This window comes from Emys orbicularis, chromosome 1 (genome assembly GCF_028017835.1).
Source record: "Emys orbicularis isolate rEmyOrb1 chromosome 1, rEmyOrb1.hap1, whole genome shotgun sequence".
NCBI lineage: Eukaryota > Metazoa > Chordata > Testudines > Emydidae > Emys > Emys orbicularis.
In genome coordinates this window covers 145,268,334-145,276,412 of record NC_088683.1, presented here as the reverse complement: position 1 = coordinate 145,276,412, position 8,079 = coordinate 145,268,334, and the positions used below count along the sequence as shown (strand labels likewise).

At 48.0% G+C, this 8,079-nt stretch overlaps 1 pseudogene; it reads left to right on the top strand.

The window, feature by feature from the left end:
• Window positions 1-1,473: 1,473 nt before the first annotated feature.
• The window catches only part of LOC135887013 (alpha-2-macroglobulin-like), a 30,469-nt pseudogene continuing 23,863 nt past the window's right edge, over window positions 1,474-8,079 (top strand).

The following is an 8,079-nucleotide window of genomic DNA, read 5'->3' as shown; positions in this document are numbered from 1 at the left end:
CTGGGGAAGTCGCTGCACGCAGCAAGAAGCGTCGGATTTCCCCACGGCACTTGCAGCTGGCCATTCACAGCGACTCAGAGCTCAAGAAACTGCTGGGAGGTGTCACCATCTCTCAGGGCGGAGTCCTGCACTTAAATCAGCCTGTGGTTTTACCTTCCAAGAAGAGGAATGGCAGGAGAGCCATCAAGAGAAGGATTGCCCCTGCTCCTGTCCCTGTTAAGTGAGAACAGAGCAAAGGGGAGACTGCCACCCCAGATTTGGGAGAAATGACATTGACTTGATTGCAAGGCTCTTTTCAAATGCATCAGTATGGTCTAATAAAAGCAGTTAAAATGCCTGGTCTTCTTTTGTGAATTAATTTCCTCTTTTACTATCCTACAATTTTAAGGGATCATTCAGTTGGTCAGGTAGCTGCATTGATAATATGGTATAAAAGCCTAGAAAGATAGAACTCAATCATTTCATTAAGAAATTTACATCAGAAATTGTCTAAATGGTGTCAAGTATCAGAGGGGTAGCCGTGTTAGTCTGGATCTCTAAAAAGCGACAAAGAGTCCTGTGGCACCTTATAGACCAACAGACCTATTGGAGCATAAATGTCTAAATCGTGTAGATTCTGGGAGGTGATTTCTGTGTTTTTTTCAGGCATTTCCCCAATAGATTGAATGTTAGGAACATTTTTCCCATAGTGAAGTTGATGTGTATTGCATGTTTTGTGAAAACAGAAAAAAGAACAAACTCATGACAGAAAAATTTAATCCATTACACAGGAAGGATAAAGCCTATGGGCCTGCTTTTTCTTTTTGTTTTGTTCTTTTTGTTTTGTTTTGTTTTGTTTTAGTTACCCCATTATAAAACCATTGACTCGTTTAGAGTAATATCAGATTTATACAGTATAAGTGATACTAGAATCAGGCTTTCTGAAATTATTAAATACCTGGAGGGGTTCACATAAACTTTGATCACCTTTTTAAAGGGAAAACATTACCCACTTGCCAGCACACAGGTATACAGGGAGACTTACAAGTAAAAGAGAGCCATCTGCAGACGATTGTCCTGGTTAATGGGAGTCATCAAGATTCCAAACCACAATTAATCCACACTTTGCATAATTACAATAAGCCCTCAGAGTTATATTTCATATTTCTAGTTTCAGATACATGAGTGGTACATTTATACAACTAGGATGACCACACTCAGTAGATTATAAGCTTTGTAATGATACCTTACAAGAGACCTTTTGCATGAAGCATCTTCCAGTTACATTATATTTAACTCATTAGCATATTTTCATAAAATCCTATAGAGTGCAACATCACACAATGGATTTGGCCTGATGTGAGGGGTTCTCTCCAGATGCTGTTTTTAAACCGGTCTCAGAAAATAGCTCACGAACAAGAGAAGCGGCTAATCAAACCTGAGAGTGACAAATGGTGAACACTTGGCTTTCTGGAATGGCAAAGAACCCTTCCCATGGGTCTTTTTGTTTTGTTCTTTTTAGTTACCCCATTATCAGAGACGCTAAGCTGTGGCCACACTCAGGAATATCCTGAAGCCAGAGGCCGTGGGGGAGCAGAAGGAAATCGTCTTTTACTATTTGGTAAACCTGGACATACTGATCTTTGTCTACATATAGGTGACAACAAGAGATAGGCTCAAGTGCCTGCCAGACAATCAGTCCCTGGACAGTAATTCTAGGTGGGGCCCCAAATTGTGTGTGGCCTGGGGCAAGAACTTGTACCTATATTACCCATAATCCTTCACACTCTTTTCCTTGGGCTGATGCTCTTTGCTGAGCCCCAATGCTGGATACCAACATTTTATGAGGAGAAGAAGAGGAACTGGGTTCTATTGCCCCTGATTAAACACAAAGATTTTTGCTAGCAGAGATCAATAGAGCAGCTCTGCTGGCTCCAGCCACCCGAGGCCCAAAATTCCTGACATTCCTCTCACAGGTTCCCCCATTCTAACACCACTCCTACTCATAATATCCATAACAGGAAGGCTTCTTCTTCCATGCAGGTGATGGCCAAAGGAGGCATTGTGCGAGCAGGGACCCAGGCTCTGGCTGTGGAGCATGGTGATGGTGAGCTCTCACCACCCCTTCCCTTATCTTTGTCCCGGGAGGCTAGGCCACTGTGACTGAAACACAGGCTGCTTCCATATGCAGTGAGAGGATCATCATGTGCCATCCCCTGAGATGGGGGAAAAAAGAGGGGGAGAACGAATTTCTTTCCTCTATTGCCATTCTAGCTCTGCAGCTCTTGCCGAGCTCTAATCCCCCCCCAGCGCCTCATATCTCCTGACTGATATATTCTTTGTCACTGATGTCAGTCTCAGGAGACTCTCATCTTGAGTAATTCAGGCTGGGTTTGCTTTAACCCTTGTGTAGAAATCCCACCCAATCTGCATCCCTTCCTCAGCCACCAGGCTCTTACAAAATCCTCCCTTTTATTTTCTGGGGCACGTGGGGCTTCTGGGTTCCTGAGGGACACAGTTAATGATGAGGGTCTAGAAACTAGATTGAGTCTCACCAAACTCAGGTCACCAGTATGTGCCAAAGCAGTAAGAGCCGATGTTCTCATCAGTAAATCAAGTTCCATTCCCTGTGTTTCCATGTGGTCGGAATCCCAGCCGTAACAAGTTTGGCATGAAGGGAAGCCTAGAGACTCTAGAGAGGTGTGTGGCCCTAGCCTGGAGCCAACTTCCTGTAACTTAGCCTTTCTCTCTTGTTTTATTTGCCAGTTAATGGGACCTTCTCACTGATGCTCCCCATGGAGTCGGATATTGCTCCCCTGGCGCAGATGCTCATATACACCATTTCACCCAATCAGGAGCCTATTGCTGATTCAGTCAAATTCCAGGTCGAAAATTGCTTTGCCAGTAAGGTGGGTGTCTTGATTGAGAAACCCCAATTCACTTGAAGTCATGGATTAGAGAGCAGCAGCTGTTTGTATCTATTTATTTAGATTTGCAAACATTAAAACAGTCACTTATCATCAAATGCTCTGGGTGATTTTACCATATATTAAAAATAGCCCTAAGATTAACTGATTTGTGGTATTTCAGATGAGGTGAGGAGGTGGAATAGATTTCATAGCCGAAGGGTCCTCCCAGACAACACACTACCAAGAGCCCCTCCTTGTAAAACTGACAGGGCTCCAGCTCTAGCACCTCCACTGATCTCTACTGTGGCACTGTGGGATGGCAAGGGAGGTGGGTTTGTCAGGTAACCAGGTCACAATCTAGTTAGCTTACTACCATCACCTTAAACGCAGCCCAGTAACTGATAGGCAACCAGTGCAGATCATGGAGGACAGGTAACAGCCGTACAGCCTCCATTCAAGGGACAGATCTAATTCTTGCTGTATCTTCTGACTGCTTCCCTCCATCCTACCAGCATCACTTTCATCTCCTCCATACTGAACTCCAGCCAGCCTACCCTTATCCAAGCCACATGTTGTATCAAGCAATCAGTAAATCATTCAGTAGCACTGACTAGATCGGATGAGACAGAGGAGAGCTGGGTGTCCTCAGCCTGTTGAAAGACCATAGACTATGTCCTCCTAATGACCCCATATACTCTTTGAAGAAGAGAGAGGACAAGATGTGCCCTGTGCAACCCCACATGAGAGGGCCCTCAGAGCGGAAGAGCAATTGCCCAAAACTACCCTTGGGGACCCGTCTGAGAGACAGGCACCAAGCCACCTAAGGGCTGCCCCTCTTCTCCTAGGGTTCACAGGCAAATGAATGCCCCTTTGAGATCAGTGGTATCAAAGGTGGTTGATAATATCCGCTTGGACACCTGTACCCAGATCAAAGGTATTTAGGTGCCTAACTTCCATTAATTTCAATAGAAGTTAGGGGTCTAAATATCTTTGAGGATCTGGGCCCTGATCTTTATTCATCATCTGGAGATCATCTACCTAAGCAGTTAGTGCAGTCACTATACCAGATCTAGGTCTGTACCCAGGTTGGCCAGTGTCAAGGGGAGCCGAGGCATCTAGATACTGTGAGAGCTGTTTCACCACAACCTTCTCAATAATCTTAATCAAAAAATGGAATAACAGGTACTGGGCCCCAGTCAACCAGATTGTCAGCATCAAGTGACAGCCACACAGTAGCTTCCTTAAGAGAAGCTGACAGCCTGGGAATGGTTGACAGTTTCCACCAGGCCCCAGTCCTTCCCCGCTAGCCTTCATCAGCCAATGAAGACATGGGTCCAAAGCACTGCCTGTGTAGCTCAGTGTATTCCCAATACCTCTAGAGCCTCATTGAGGATCACTGGCCTAAACTCAACAAGAGGAGGGCTTAGTGTTTGTCAGGTGATAGAATGAGGAGTGGGCCTTGTTGGAGTGGAGATATATACACCTATCTCATAGAGCTGGAAGAGACCTTGAAAGGTCATGGAGTCCAGTCCCCTGCCTTCACTAGCAGGACCAATTTTTTGCTCCAGATCCCTAAATAGCCCTCTCAAGGATTGAACTCACAACCCTGGGTTTAACAGGCCAATGCTCAAACCACTGCTCTGGCAATTTCCAGCTCGTGGAGGGATTCTTGGGAGCTATTACCCATCTGCAGCATCCAGGTCCTAGGCTGTTCTTCATTTTACCAGGGCTGCTGTAAAATCAGCTCCCTGATGGCCCACAATCCCTCCTGGTATATCCAGGATGCAGCATAGGCTCTGGGCCCAGAGCACGGGTGTGTCCACTGTACAAGCAGAGCCAGCAACCACTTGGGGTAGTGTCTTGGTGTTCATGGTAGCCCTAAAATCATGAACTGAGTCATCAGTGTGAACAGAGAATTTACCAAGCACCAATTGCTCCAATGCCACCTTAGAGAGTAACTGAATTTCAGTAGATAATAATGTATATCTGTTTGGGGAGCCCAGGACTGCACTAACAGCGGACTGCAGGGCAGGACTGAGGGGCATTGGCAGGTCTGTGTGGGGAGCCCAGGACTGGACTAGCAAGGGGCTGCAGGGCAGGGTTGAGGGGCATTGACAGAGCTGTGTGCGGCGGTTCCAGGACTGAGTTGTGCTGCGGGGCAGTGTGTGACGGTACTTGGAGAAATAGCTCCTCTAATACCTTTTCTGGGGTTGCAGGTCGACTTGCATTTCTCACCGGCCGAGGGCCTCCCCGCCTCCGACACTCGCCTCCGGGTCGGGGCCTCCCCAGGCTCCCTGTGCGCCGTCCGTGCTGTGGACAAGAGCGTCCTCCTCATGAAGCCTGAAGCCGAGCTCTCGCCCAGCTCTGTAAGTGCCAGCCTGGCCCAGTGATCAGCAGGTGCAAGAACTGGGCTTCTCTTAGGGGCTGTGGTAGCAGAAAATGATGCAGCCTGGTCCAAGCAAGACCAACTCAGTGCTGAGGAGTGGCATCTACAGGAAAAAAAATCCCTTCAGTCAGTGCAGATGTCTTAATGCTGTCCTGCCCTTATCTTATCTTCTTTCACTAGGTGAGAAGCAGAGAACTGGGCACCATTTAGATTGCAGGAACTTTTTCAACTCCTTTGGGATGCTACCATGTCTGGAAACAGCCCTGGTCAATGGGGCTGCTGATTTTCTCCTGTTCAGGGCCTATTATTCATTTATTTATTTACTTATATTGGTGTAGCGCCTACAGGCCTAGACCAGTCTCAGGCACTTTACCAACATATAGTAAGTAACAGTCCCTGGCTAAGAAAGAAGGACCATTGATATGAGCATTAGAGCCTTTAGCAGGTACTTTGATATAGTTGATCATAATAGCCAGAGCAACAAACTGCCCTCAGCCAAAGAAGCAGCTTCCCTCTTTCCTTCTCCCTGCTCTGTAGTGTATTTACTGCTCTTGGTTTATTTTCTATCACTTCCACCTTCTCTCTGTATATATCCGTCTGTCTGCCTCTGCCTGTCTGTCTCCCCCAGCGGTGTTTCATGGCACTTGGTACTGATGAGGCCAAGTGACACAGTTCTGTTTGCCCAGGTGTATAACCTGCTACCAGTGAAGGAACTTCAGGGGTATCATCATGGCACAGACATGCTGCCGATGGATCCCCAGGAGGAGTGCATTGCCGCAGAGAAGATAATTGTGAATGGAGTCACCTATGCTCCAGTGTCGGAGCCAGATGAAGAGGACACTTATAGCATCTTAAAGGTAAAGTCTCCTCATCCTGTCCTTGTGGCTGTGGGGAGATGAGGACATTTAAACCTGCTGTGAGTGGCATGTGGTGCAGGGCTAGCTGCTCTGGAGTGCTGATCACGGAGCTATATCTGGAGCAAGTACAATGGCGGTGCAAGCTTCCACCATGCACTGTCCCTCATCAATGTGCTTCAGCTTTGACCTGGAAAGATCAGGTATGAGCACCTCTAGGGTGAGGCAAATGCTGTCTTCATGGGCTTTTCAATCCTTGATCTCTCTTCCACGGCTGCTAAAAAGGGGCGTGTTAGTGCTTATGGTGAAGGTGTTCTTTGAAAAGGGGGGCACCTGAGCCACTAAGAACTGGCCTAATACTCACCAGCTCATTTCACATAGCAATGAATGACCAGTATATAGGAACGCCTTGGATTCAGTGCTGATTTGAGACTAGACTGGAACTGGTGAACTAGAAACAAAATAATCCATGTGCCCTTACCATCCCCCAAGACTAACGAATGCCCTCTGAGCTGGAACTAGATTGGAACCAGACATCTAGAGATAAGACTCTGTATTCCATTCCCTGATTCACTCAGACCTCTGACCTGGGGTTGGATTGGAAATTGGAACCAGTGCCCTAGAGATAAAAGGACCCTGTATCCTAATCCCTTATCCCTTTGAGCCATCCAGTTTCCCAGACCTGAGACTGAGTGTCACCCTGTGCTCTATGGATAAGGCTAAGATTTCGCCACGGTTATTTTTAGTAAAAGACACGGACAGGTCACGGGCAATAAGGAAAAATTCACAGAGCCCGTGACCTGTCCGTGACTTTACTAAAAATAACGGGGGGGGCGCAGGGCTAAGTAGGAGGGGGAATGGAGTCCCAGGGGCTGCAGTGGGGGTGCAGCCATGGGGGGCACACAGCCCCCGCTCTGGAGCTGGCCGCAGCTGCGGGACAGGAGTGTGCGGCCCCTATTGCAGCTCCCACCAAGCCCTGGCTGCAGCAAGGAGGGGGAGAGTTTGGCGGGGCGGATGGCCCTGGGAAGCTGCAAGGGGGGCACGTGGCCCCTGTTGCAGCCGCCCGGCAGGGGTGCATGGCCCTGGCTGCAGCCCCCAGCAGAAACCACAAGGCTGGGGCACACAGACCCGGCTGCAGCCCTCGCCAAGCCTGGACGCCACAGGGCTGGGGCTGCAGGGTCCTGGTTGCAGCCAGTCCCAGCTGCAGGGCAGGGTCACACAGTCCTGCCTCCACCTCCTGAAGTGTAGAAATCACGGAGGGCCGGTAAAGTCATGGAATCCGTGACTGCTGTGACCTCCATGACTAAATCATAGCCTTATCTGTGGGTAATAGGCTCCATATCCCATCAAGGAAAAGTGTCCAGGTTTCCTCCTTGCTCATTAAACCCCTAATACTGGTGTATGCAGTGGTGTTGTAGCCATGTCGGTCCCAGACCAGGTGAGTGAGGTAATATCTTTTATTGAGCCAGTTGGTGTAAACTCAAAAGCTTGTCTCTCCCACCAACAGGAGTTGGTCCAATAAAAGATATTACCTCACCCAACTTGTCTCCCTAATACTGGTGTCAGTTCTGGAATTTCAACCTCAACCGAAATAAATAACAAAATGTGTGTTGGGTTTTTCCCTACAGGAAATGGGTTTAAAGGTCTTCACAAACTCCAAGGTGAGAAAGCCACATTATTGCCTCCAGTTCCCTCAAGTTGCTTGGGGTTACAGAAGTTCTGAAGGATTTCACAGTGAAGCCGGGATATCAGCACAAGCACTCAGGAGAACTGGTAAAGGCCAAAGGCCTCACAAGCATTCTGTTCTGAGCAGAGAGCGCATCTGTGTTTTGGGGTGAACGCTGTTGCTCATAGCTGGCCGCATGCTAGCTCTAGTGTTGGGACTGGGGTTGTGGATTGAGCATTTGGAAGTTTTTCCCACATCATGAGGTGACCACTCCATCCTGAAGTT